Source organism: Sus scrofa, chromosome 6 (assembly GCF_000003025.6).
Source record: "Sus scrofa isolate TJ Tabasco breed Duroc chromosome 6, Sscrofa11.1, whole genome shotgun sequence".
Taxonomy (NCBI): domain Eukaryota; kingdom Metazoa; phylum Chordata; class Mammalia; order Artiodactyla; family Suidae; genus Sus; species Sus scrofa.
This window is the reverse complement of record NC_010448.4, coordinates 144389754-144402700: the sequence shown is the minus strand read 5'-3', so window position 1 is coordinate 144402700 and position 12947 is coordinate 144389754. Positions and strand designations below refer to the sequence as shown.

At 39.4% G+C, this 12947-nt stretch overlaps 1 protein-coding gene across 1 annotated transcript in view; it reads right to left on the bottom strand.

Moving 5' to 3' along the window:
- WLS (wntless Wnt ligand secretion mediator) overlaps positions 1–12947 on the bottom strand; it is a 287021-nt gene that overhangs the window by 126959 nt on the left and 147115 nt on the right. Inside the window, exon 4 of the mRNA XM_021096488.1 lies at positions 2646–2775. The gene's annotated coding sequence lies outside the window, so the exon portion shown is untranslated. The remainder of the gene's footprint in view (positions 1–2645; positions 2776–12947) is intronic.

Sequence of the window (12947 nt, the reverse complement as noted above, 5' to 3'; positions counted from 1 at the left end):
ATTTTCCACCAGGTGAATGTGGCTGTGGAAGCCATTCTTTGGGGAGGAAATAAAGATATTAAGGCAGTGTCCTTAGAGATAATATCATAATATCACCTTGGGTGGGGGGAGCTGAGTTATGGAGCTGAAGGGAGGAATTGGTGCCAAGCAGCCAGTCCTGGCATCATGGTGTTGGCATGATGACAGGTATAGCTGTGCCCACCTCATCTAAAGCTGGCTCTGACCCCAGATATTCCTAACGTTTCCAAACTGAATCACCTCAGTTTGCAGTGATTGGGGAATGGTTTAGTCAACCTACTTGCTTTTCCCTTTCCTATGGTCCTACTAAAAAAATATTACTGAGAACCCCATCACTTTGGGAATAGACAAAAGAACCTTTGTAAATCTACTTGAAAAGATCTCTGTACAAATTGTTAACAGTGATTACTCCTGGGAAGATTTTCATTTTTAACCACTTTTGTGGTATTTTAATTTTTATGACTACATATTTGTTTCCATCAAATAATACAAGTAAATACTTTAAAATCTATATAAGCTCTAACAACTCTGTAGTGAAAAAAAATCAGTATTTCTGCCTTTTGAGATTTCTTGTAAAAAAGCTGTCATTGATTATCTCATACTATCACTTTCCTTTTTACAACTTTATGTTGAAAAGCACTTTTTAAAACAGCACAGGGTGATAGTAAGAGTCTACCATTTGAAGTCAACTGACACCAATTTTGTCCTGGCTCCCTCGATAATTTGCTATGGGACCTTAGGTACTTACCTCTCTGAACCTTGGTGTCCTATAATAGAAAGTGACTAAATAATGCCTACATGTTCTCCCTAATCATTCATTGATAGATTAAATCATTATTTCTATTGAGTAGCATGGTTGTTAGTAGTCCTTTAGTGTCCATTCTCTTTGTCCTTTAGTAGAACGTTCAGCTGCAAAAGATATTCCCCAGCCTCCCTTGTAGTCAAGGGGAAGTGAGCAGAAGTTGTGCTACAACTTCTGGGTTACTTCTTTAAAAGCAAAAAGCATGTTTTTCCCTTGAACCTTTCCCACCTTTCTGCCCACTGAAAACCAACTAAGGAGATGTGTTGACAATCCATCTTCAGCCACGAGAAGAGGGCAACACCATCAGGAATGATGGAGACAGAAGGAACTTGGACCTTTCACACTGTGAAGCTGCCTTATTATCATTTATTTTTAAAAAGGTCTATGAGGGAGTTCCCGCTGCGGCTCAGTGAGGGAGTTCCCGTCATGGCTCAACCTGACTAATATCCATGAGGACTTGTCGATCCCTGGCCTTGTTCAGTGGGGTAAGGATCTGGTGTTGCTGTGAGCTGCGGCGTAGGTCTCAGATGTGACTCGGATCCCATTTTGCTGTGGCTGTGGCGTAGGCTGGCAGCTGTAGCTCCGATTCAACCCCTAGCCTGGGTACTTCCATATGCCTTGGTGCAACACTAAAAAGACAAAAACGAAACAAAACAAAACAAAAAGTCTATGAAAGAGAAATACATTTCTATCTCGCTTAAACTATTTTCAATAGGTCGAGCTTTCTTTTAGCAATTAAAGTTGGAATTTGGAATTAAAAGGAATCGCTTCTCGGCCTTTTGGCTAAGATCAAGTGTGGAATTAAAAGGAAAATCCAGTTTTATTCTACTATCCTCAACTATGTTTCAAGTGGCCTTTCTTTAATTCCCTCAATCAACGGTGTCTCCTCTTTTTAGTGGATTTAAACAAACGTGGTCGGAAATTATAATCATAAACTCTAAGCCTATCTTAGTTATGACTGATAGTCAGCTTGCTAATATGTTGCTTGGTATCCAGGTAATTATTTGTATACATGTTTTATCAAACACATAGAATTGATAGTTCTTTGAGTGAACCTATGTCTTGTTCATCTTTTTATCCATTATTGCATCCTGCACAGAGCCTGGCATACTGCAAATGTACAATGAATAAATGCATAGTCAGTGCCTTTGTGAGGGAGAGATGGTAGATGTAGCTAAGTAAGGTAAGAACCCTGACCTTTGGCTTTTCTAGATCTTATGAGTGAAGTTGATGCCACCTAGCAGGTCAATGAGGGTGGTGGCCAGAGCATTTAGTTCAGAGGTGGGTCAAGTCTAGGTCAATCAGAAGTAAATATTCCAGGATTTTTGTTTAAATGCCGGTAAAGAAAACTCTCATGCTACTGGGGCTGTATCTTGGAGCAGCCAGCAGACAGTTTGCTCCCAGAAGTAGAGAGCCTTCCTGAGAACAGAGCCCACCCAGTGGAAGGAACAGCAAAGAAAGAGGGCAAGGCCCCATCCTAATGACATTGTCTCATCCTCTGGATCCAGCCCTACCCATTATTTTGTCAGTTACGTGAGCCAATACATTACTCTTTTTTTGTTTAGTACAGTTTCAGTTCATCCTGAATAATAAATAACACATGGGTTCTAATGCTAGCTTATTAGTCTTGGGGAAACATTTTACTTTGGGTCATGCTTCTGAATATTGAGAGAGTTGGATCTGATGATTTCTAAGGCCTTTTCCAGCTCTAATTTCCATGATTCTTTTTTCATGTGTATAGGAAGCAGTTAGGGTAATGCTAGTTGCTACAGCAGATTGACACCAGCATCTCAGTGACATAATACAAAAGATGTTTATTTCTTACTCATATCAAGTCCAAAACAGACATCCAACTGGCAGGTGGCTCTTTTCCGAGTGAAGATATGGGGCTTCTTTTATCTTGTGATTCTAGTGTCTTCAACACCTGGCCTCCCCAGTCACCATGGTTATTGTCACTAAGGATAGAGGAATAGAAAAGAAAACAAAAATTGTATTCTATGGAGCGATGGAAGGTTATTGACCAGGTTTTTTTTGTTTTTGTTCTTGGTTTTTTTGTTTTGTTTTGTTTTGTTTTTTTGTTTGTTTGTTTGTTTTTTGCCACACTTTATACCATACAGAAGTTCCTGGGCCAGGTTTGGAACCTGCACCATAGCAGTGATCTGAGCCACAACAGTGACAACACTGGGTCCTTAATTACTAGGCCACCAGGGAACTCCCTGAGTGAGTCTAAAATTAGCACATATCACTTTTGTTTACATCCTATTAGGTAAAATATGATTACATTTGATTGTAAACAAGACTGAAACATGTTGCAGGGAGAAGAAAAACTAGATTTGATTAATACCAACTCGGTCTCTGCCACGTAAGCCCTTGACTCAAGACCAAGCTTAGTAGCTGGGTTCTGATTTGAGTCAGTTATATATACATGCTCCTTCTTATATCCCAGTATCTGGTGCTATACATGCTCCTTCTTAGGTCTCAGTATCTGGTTCTGTCGGCCCTGGAAAGGAATATAATTAGATATTAGCAAATAGATTAAAGTGAATTTAGCTTGTGGAAAATACTAAATTAGCTCTTTTAGTTTGATTCTATTTTTTGACTTGAATCCTGCACACTGGGAAGGTTGGACTTTCAGGCTTTTTTGCATTTGAAAGAGGAAGGGAGAAATAATAGTATCAATCATACATTCATCCAATAAAGCTTTGTTACATATCTCTCCTCTGCTGTGCAGCAGCACATTTAAAGGCTATGGACAGTATTGGCATTTGGTGTAACAAAGAAAGAGTGAATATTCAAGGGGCGCTCTCTTCTAAATAACATCACACTCGCCCACTTGTGGCCTCCTTGCCAGCTTCATGCCTCTTGTTCAGGCAATTGAGCATCTGTGGAAGGGCCCTTCTGTCTCAATGCTTTGTACTTCCTTTAAATAAGAAATTTATCTCATTTGGTTTCTTTTCAACTTGGTTAAGAATTATTTTCTACTATGGAGAATAAGCCAGGACCCACATTTAAAAAAAAATTCTCTACCTGAGGTGAAAAATTCAAGTCATATACAAAAATCCCTGGCCTTGACCCCTCAGCACCGTATTCCTCACTTTAGTGCCTTGATCGTATGTATTACCATATTTATACCTCCATTTGAGTCTCTGTGGCTTAAGGCAGCATTTGATTTTTTCCAGGTTATAACCTTAGCTCCCTTTCCTGCATAATGCTCTCTTTCATTATGCAACCCTCTCTAGGCTATGTGATTCTGAGTTCACACCTTCCACACAGCATTCCTTTCCAGACACAACCTAAACTCATCTTGGAGGGCAGCTCCTGCTCAGACTGCCAGTATCATTGGGGTAAATTCCACACACTTTATACTTCATCTGTCAGCTTTTTATCAATTGTCCAGCATAACAGTATTTGTATTTTTGTCTGCCCATCACACTCGCTCTCCCCGTTTCTCTTGCAACAGAATCCTACATAGGAGTAATCAAATGACCAAATAAGCTTTATGGTCATAATGGACCAAATCCACAATCTACTTTTTTAACCTCTGCAGAGTCACATGGAGAAAGAGATATGAAAGGATGTTATTTCCTTTCTTCATATCCCAATCAGTTGCATACTTCCTTCGCTTAAAGCAAAAAGCAATATAAGTGGACATACACAACATAGCAGGTTTGTTTTACTAGAGAAATGTCCACAGTGTTCTATGTGCCTGCTATGACTTTAGAGCAAATCACCCTTAACTAGCTTTATTTATTTATTTATTTATTTATTTATTTTTTTGTCTACAAAAAGTCCACATAAAGTTCATAAAATAATGAGGTAAACTGCCTTTGTTCCCTGGGTACTATGGATTGAACACAGCAAACCTGAATGGGCTTGATGTGAAGGAAGCCAAGTGCTTTGAGGGGACTTGGAAATATCTCTGCCCAACAAAGAAACACCGAGGAGATGGTGGAACCCAGACTACATCCCATTCTTGGAAGTATAGGGTAAGAGTCAACAGTGATTAATTGCACAGCTAGCCAATCACACCTCCATGTTATTTTTATTACCTAAAATATTGAAGCAAACCCTTATCCAAGATAACCTGCAACTAACTATTTGCTGCAATCTTGTTTTAAAAAACTAAAGTATGGTTGATTTACAATGTTTCAGGTGTACAGCAAATTGATTCAGTTATACACACACACACACATATACATATATATATTCTTTTTCAGATTCTTTTCCATTATAGTGTTTTATAAGATGCTGAATATAGTTGCCTGCGCTAAATGGTAGGTCGAGGTTGTTTATCTATTTTATGTTTATCTATTTTATGTAAAGTAGTGTGTATCTGTTAATCCCAAATTCCTAATTTATTCCTCTTCCCACTCACTGCGATCTTGAAGAAACTTACTAATACAATTAATACCCCCTACTTCTACCTAGAAATAACTTATATAATTATATATTTCTATATATAATTATATTTATGTAAGCATAAATATATTAATATACATATATTAAGAAGGAAGATATAATAGGTATTACGTAGCTGTATATCCCTTGAGTTACCCAGGACAGTCCTGGCTTACAGCTATTGTCCTGGCATGATTGTTAACAATGTTTATTTCAAATTCGGAAGTGTTCCAATATGGTCACTCTGACTAGATTAGATCCAAAAGGGATCTTATATGAGACAGTGGATAATTAAATGTTGAAATGAGGTGGGGAAAGGTTATGTAATTTTCTTTGCTGAAAGCTTTTGAAATTTATTACTTGATTGAATGTTCTGAGAAAACGTGTCATATCAAAGGTACAGACTATGAATTTTGTTTCTGATGCTATCAGAAACAAACAAATTTCAATATATGTCCCGCGTAAACTGATGTTCATAGGGATTAAAAAAAATCATGTTAAATATGTCTAGAAATTCCTAATTTAGGTTTGGATGATCTTAATGTTTGGCCAAATGTCTTTAATGATATCTTAGCTATGTTCTTGATTTCTGTTTACATCTATTTTCTCAAACCATAGGCAGATGTCAGAATCTACTTAATGGCTCTAAAACAGGCTCTGAGTCATTCCCAGTTACCTATCATATCATCAGCACCCTCCAAGAATAAGGCCCAGAGGTCATGCTAGCAAAGCATGCCAGGGGTTGAAAACTGAAAACAGAATGCTGTCACTGCCCATTGACTTCTGAGCCAATAGCTCTTTGCTAAAGCTATCTTCATGGGTTTCAGGGTAATATCTAGCTCATATAACCTATTTCTTGGTGTTCCAATTCATCACTTAATTATAAGTTCCTGCCTCCTTAGCCTTTGTGGTGTAGACTGATAACAGTTTCCCAATAGTCATTCTCTTTCCTATGGTAATAGTACTTTCCTCCTCTACCCTTTATTTATTTATTTTTTTTCTGATAACATAGCTGCCAGCTAGAGATCGCACACATTTGCCAGCCCCCTAGAAGCCAGGCATGACCTTCTTACTCAGTCTTTGACTTTTGAATATGAGCAGAAAACGTATATATTATCTCTACATTTTTCACTTAAAAGAAACTTTTTGCCTTAGACTATTCTCTTTACCCTTCCTGAAAACTAGAATCAACACATGTCAGCCACCCAGCTTTGACCCTACAGATAATGACAGTGCTGCCCTAGAGACTTGCTATCCCTAATATGGTTTTTGGACTCGTAGCATCAGCATTACCTGGGTGCTTTTCAGAAATACATAGTCTTGAGACACATCCGAGGCCCCCTGAAAGAGAATTTGCATTTTAGCAAGAACCTCAGGTGGTTGAATGCACATTTACATTTCAGAGGTATTGCTTCAGTAGTGGATGATGGATCAATAGGATGGAAAAAAAAAAAAAATCTAGGTCTCAATTATTCTGTTGAGCAAAGCTCTCTACTGTACTGGCCTGCTCTGCCCACCTGTAGCCTATTATGAGTGAGCACAATAACTTTTTTTTTTTTCTTTTTAGGGCCTCATCCATAGCATATGGAGGTTCCCAGTCTAGGGGTCAAATCGGAACTGTAGCTGCTGGCCTACACCACAGCCACAGCAATGCCAGATCCAAGCTGCATCTGTGACCTACACCACAGCCCGAGGCAACACCGGATCCTTGACCCACAGAGGGAGGCCAGGAATTGAACCAGCAACCTCATCGTTCCTAGTCAGATTCATCTCTGTTGCGCCACAACGGGAACTCCAACTTTTCATCATACTTAAAATAGTGAATTTGGGGGTCTCTTTTTGACTTCTCCTCTAACTTATACGTTTTATTCCTTGTAATAGCAAGCATGCTTTTTAAACCTTTGCCAGTCTTGTGGAGAGACAAGAAAGGATATTTCCTTTCTGAATATTATGGAGTCCTCCCTCCACCCTTTAGGAGAGTACCTAAATTTAACTCAATCTATGTTGATTTATCTGGGACTGGAAGAGTGGGGAATGTTCCTATGCCATCCTCCTGAGTATTACTGCACATTCCAATGATCATTTTTGGTCTCCTTGAGGATGCTGAGTTAAGAAGCTCGATATAAATATTAAATGAACTGAATACACAATGTCTCCGGAGATGGTTTCATCATTTTTTTTCCAGAAGACCCAAATCCAAACTAGCAGCATTAATCAAATAGACCACATTTACTTTAAAATACATTAGCCACATGCATGTTTTCCTTTTAATATATAGACTCTCACTCATTATTTAATTTAACAACAACCATTTCTCCTTACTTCTTTATTTCCAGGTCTGGTTTGGTAAATGTATTCTCTAGACTTGCATTTCTTGTTCTTTAATCCAACAAGTATTTACTTAATGCTTTCAAAGTGCAAGGCATTATATTAAATGCTAGAAAAATCATTGTGAATAAGATAAAACAGATCTGGCCATATATATAGCTCACAGTCTAATTGAGCAAAAGACCAATGAACGAGTAATTACACAGCTGAAGAAAGTTAAGACATGGCATGTACTCAAAATACTTGCAATAATGTTCATTGACTGAATAAATGAAGAAATAAATTAACCATTAACACCTTCTCTCCAAGCCTCCATGGAGACAGGGGGCACAGTTCCCTTATTTCCTTTTCCTGCTCCTCTCATTGCTTTGGGTTCCTATAGGTCTTTATGCCTTTTCAAGAGAAGCTGGATAATTATCCCGCTAAAAATAAGGGCTTACTGTTAATGCACATGGAAGATGACTGGAAAGGAACTTGGTAAAATGAAAATAGTTGCATTTGGTGGTAAGATTATGGCTTGCTTTATTCTTTTCCTTGTCATTAAAATATTGATTGTACAATATATTAAAATTGGAAATAAAAAGGGTATCTTCTTTTTCACTTTATAAGGAAGTGAAATTGCATTTCTTATGCAATAGGAATCTTATTGGGGTCCACAGGGATTGACTAATGTTAACTTCCTTCCTTTTTGCCTTAAGCAAATAAGCCACTGGGTCCTCTTTCTGGTATTTGGACTATAGAAGGTCTAGACTTCTGTATCTATATTGCCAAACAACTCTGGGTTTTAAATATTATCTCACTTAGTACTCACACCTGGTAGCCTTCTCTGAGGGCACCAACCAAAGGTCACAGTCTTTTTCACATCACTGATCTTCCTTGAAAACTCTATGGTTAGTGGATAGTGGAGTGATTAACTGAAGAAATAAAAAGTTGCTCAGTACAGGAGATAAAAGATGAAACAAAGAAAGACCACTACTATTGTATAGGGCAATTCTGAGGCTGGGATTCTGCCCAGGGACAACTACACTGTTGGTGCATTGCTGTATAAGAAGCCATTCCACAAGTGACTGGCTTAAAACAACAATAGCCATTTTTTTGCCCATAATTCTCCAGTTGGGCCAGGGTTTGGGCAGACAGCTCATCTCTGCTCCATATGGTATGTGCTGGGGTGGCTCACCTGAGCTGGAGCACCTCAGATGGCTTCACTCTCATGTCTGGGGCTCCAGCTGGGGTGCCTCAAATGGCTGGGGATAGCTGGGCCTGTTTCTCCCCTATGGCCTCTCTGTCCAGCAGTAGAGATGGACTCCTTTACGTGGTGTTTCAGAGGGCTCCCAAAAGAGTGAAAACACAAGTTTCAATGCTTCACAGAGCTTGGTACTACATTACTTCTATTCCATTCTTCTGGACAAAGCAAGTCCTAAGGTCACCCCAGATTTAAGGGAAAGGAAAATAGGCTCCACTTCAAGAGGCAAGGCCAGCAGGCTTGTAGGAATAGGAGCGGGTGCTGATGGCCAACTCTGCATATAATCTATCACTCACTGTGTGTCATTCTTAGTTAACACCCACTGAAAACCCCCTGAGCACCTACAAGGATCACAGAGATTACAATACAGAGGAGACATGAATGCCACAAATGGTGTATAAGTAGGAAACAGGAAGTTATCTTACTCATCTGTATGATTTCAACTTCTACAACTAAAAAGTCTAAAATTGACAGGAGTTCCTATTGTGGCTAAGCGGAAATTAATCTGACTAGTATCCATGAGGATGCAGGTTGCATCCCTGGCCTCTCTCAGTGGGTTAAGAATCTGGCGTTGCTGTGGCTGTGGCCGGCAGCTACAGCTCCAATTTGACCCCTAGCCTGGGAAACCTCCATATGCCACAGGTATGGCCCTAAAAAAAAGAGAGAGAGAGAGAGAGAGAGAGAAAATAAACAAAACGTGTTGACAAATTAACATTACAAAAAAATCATTTACTACATAACCTGTGAGGTTGGTACCATTTCTTAACTTAAAACTGAAAAAACTGAATATTTTTTTCTTTGTCCTGTCTTACCTGTTAGCCTGTAATTAATTTTAAACTTATATGTATTTATATACTTCTTTATTCAGTGTATTGTTTTGGTCCATTTCATGTATTCTTTTTTTGTTTGTTTTTTGTCTTTTTTTTTTTAGGGGCACACCCACGGCATATGGAGGTTCCCAGGCTAGGGGTCCAATTGCAGCTGCAGCTGCTGCTTACACCACAGCCACAGCAACATAGGATCCAAGCCATGTCTGCACCCTCACCACAGATCACCACAACACCAGATTCTTAACCCAATGAGCGAGGCCAGGGATTGAACTAGCATCTTCACGGATACTAGTCAGGTTCTTAACCCGCTGAGCCACTACAGGAACTCCTAAAAATGGTATCTTACAGGGAGTTTGCTGGTGGCTCAGTGGGTTAAGAACGTGACATTGTCATTGCAGCGGTTCCAATCCCTGCTGTGGTACAGGTTCTATCCCTGGTCCAGGAAATTCTACATGCTGTGGGAATAGCCAAAAAAATTAAAATGCCATCTTATAAAAGTTTGAGCAGGAACTTATAATGAGGATTTTATGGGAGTAATTTTTAAACTTTCTTTTTGAAGTTTTTGTCAAAAGGAATTGAACTCTGGCATTCTCTCCTTGAGTGAGGAATCCATGTGAGCTTTATCTCTGGCAATATCTCTCTCAGCTTTGAACTCCTCTGGACATCCAAATTATAGCAATGATTTTTATGTAGATTCACAATTCGTAACCTAAAGATTTCACGTCTCCTACTCCTTACCTTTTAGGTAGTCTGAGATGATAGATTCCAATGTTTCATGGATGACCTTTCATTTTATTCTTACCCTTCACAGTAGAACACAGATATAGGCCAAAGTTCAATAAACATCCACTTGAGGCCCTAGATCTGTCATTTCTGGGGTATCTTCTATAATCTCACAATTTTATTTATTGCTTTTTTGCCACTGTTTTTCACTTATCACAAAATTAGAAGTGGAAATGCAATAAACTGTTCTTATTACAGAACAAACAAAATTTGCTGCCATCCTAAAAGTACCTCCATTTGAGAGTTTAAATTCCTGCTCATTGGGTAATGTGTAGAAGTCTAAAATTGGCTTAAAATTTTCATTTTAGGAGTGTCAATGTGCAATATATACACCTTCATACATTGAAAATATATAAATATGAAAATTTGAGAACCAGCTTTATGAGAACAGCTCCAGATCCTAAAGTTCCGATAATTTAGCCAAAAAAGCCAGACAGATACTATAAAATGACAGAAAATAAGGCAGGGAAGCATAGGACAAAAGCCAACTGAATGATATGAGTACTAAGCTGATGGATGGGTCAGGAAAAAGGGTGTTTTGATGCAGATGATGTACTAGGTGCTTGAAAACATTGTCTCATTTTATCTTCCCTACAACACAGGTTTTTTTTTGTTTTTGTTTTTGTTTTGTGTGTGTGTGTGTGTGTGTGTGTGTGTGTGTGTGTGTGTGATTACTTTTAAGCTTTTCTTTTTTTTCTTTTTTGTCTTTTTGCTATTTCTTGGGCCGCTCCCTTAGCATATGGAGGTTCCCAGGCTAGGGGTCCAATCGGAGCTGTAGCCACTGGCCTAAACCAGAGCCACAGCAACTCGGGATCCGAGCCACGTCTGCAACCTACACCACAGCTCACGGCGACACCGGATTGTTAACCCACTGAGCAAGGGCAGGGACCGAACCCGCAACCTCATGGTTCCTAGTCGGATTCGTTAACCACTGCACCACGACGGGAACTCCCTGAAGTTGCGGGTTTGATCTGCCCACGCTCAGGTGGTTAAGGATCTGGCTTTGCCGTGAGCTGTGGTGTAGGTCACAGACACAGCTCAGATCCTGTATTGCTGTGGTTGTGGTGTAGGCCGGAAGCAGGGATTCAATCCCTAGCCTGGGAACCTCCATGTGCTGCAGATGTAGCCCTGGGGAAAAAAAAAAAAAAAAAAAGCATAAGTAAAGCTCCAACAATTAACATTTGAATTGATTAACAAATCAAAATGCACTGAATTCAACTGAGCGGAACTTTTTCCAGATCTTTCTAGATTTTGCATAATGCTTTGATGATACTACAAAGAAACTTACACGGAATTAGGAATACCTGAGTTTGAATCTGGATTCTGCTCTTTCCTACTGGCAGCACTCCGAGCAAGTCAGTTTTTACATCTTTAAAACAGAAAGGTGATATCTACCACATATGGACCCTGTGGACTTAAATAAGACACCTCAGTGTCTTACCTGGTAAAGTTTACCTGGTAAAGAGAAGACTCCAGTGAATGAATACCAGGTGAACATGGCATGAGTATTATTTCCCTGCCATCTGAAGCTGGAAACAATAGAAACAATATTTATCCCAGTATGGTTCTTACATGCTCACAGGCTCAAGAAGGAGCTTGAAATAGTTTTCTAAATGAGGTTTGGGAATTCATTGTGGATTTCAATTACCCATCCTCTTGCTGGACCTCATTAGCACACGTAATTGAAAACAGACTCTGTATAATAAAGACAACTGGAATCTCCAGCTCAGAGGCAGTTACTTTGGTGTTACTCATTCCCCATTGTCTCTACATACACCAGCAGCCACCCCTCAAACACACAACCTCAGAAGCTGGGGAGAAAGAACCAAAATTCTTCCATTACTACATTTCCTGTGATGTCAGCCTACATGGAAGCTTTTGTTTCATATCATGTATCTGTACTATGTGGACAAACAATAGCAACATAAAAACTCTTACAGACCTTCCTTAGAGCATGCATTCTTAACAGATGACAGTATTATCACCAAGGAGGTGAAAATTGATTCTGAGAGGGTGAGAAAAACCAGATACTGCAATGGTCTGTGGCCCTTCACAGTACATAAAGAGATAGACAGTATTTCTGTGGTATTAAAAGTTTATGGGGAGGGGGCCAGTGGGGGGGGGGGAGGTTGAGAAACACTGCCTTAGAGACAACATAAAGTTCTCCAGCTCAGTTTTTGATTCCAGGAAGAAGAAGAGACAGCATTGTTCTTGGTGTTCCATTCTATGATGACAATTTTAGCTGCTCCAGTTCATCAAAAGAGTGGTTGAAGAGGAGGGCTCTGAAGCCCAGTTCAACCATTTACAGCTGTGTGATCTTGAGCTAATTACCTAACCTCTCTGTACCCCGCCTTTTCTTTCATTTGTAAGATGAATATTATGATACCTGATACTTAAGGTTGTATGAGGACCCAGCCTATATTTATAGAAAGAGTCAGACAAAGCCACTCCTGCCTTTGTGAAAGAGTTCTGGTTGGTGCCTTTTAATCCACCTCCTCTGGGTGACCAAATCTAGGCAGTGGACCTTTTTTTAACTTCGTATATT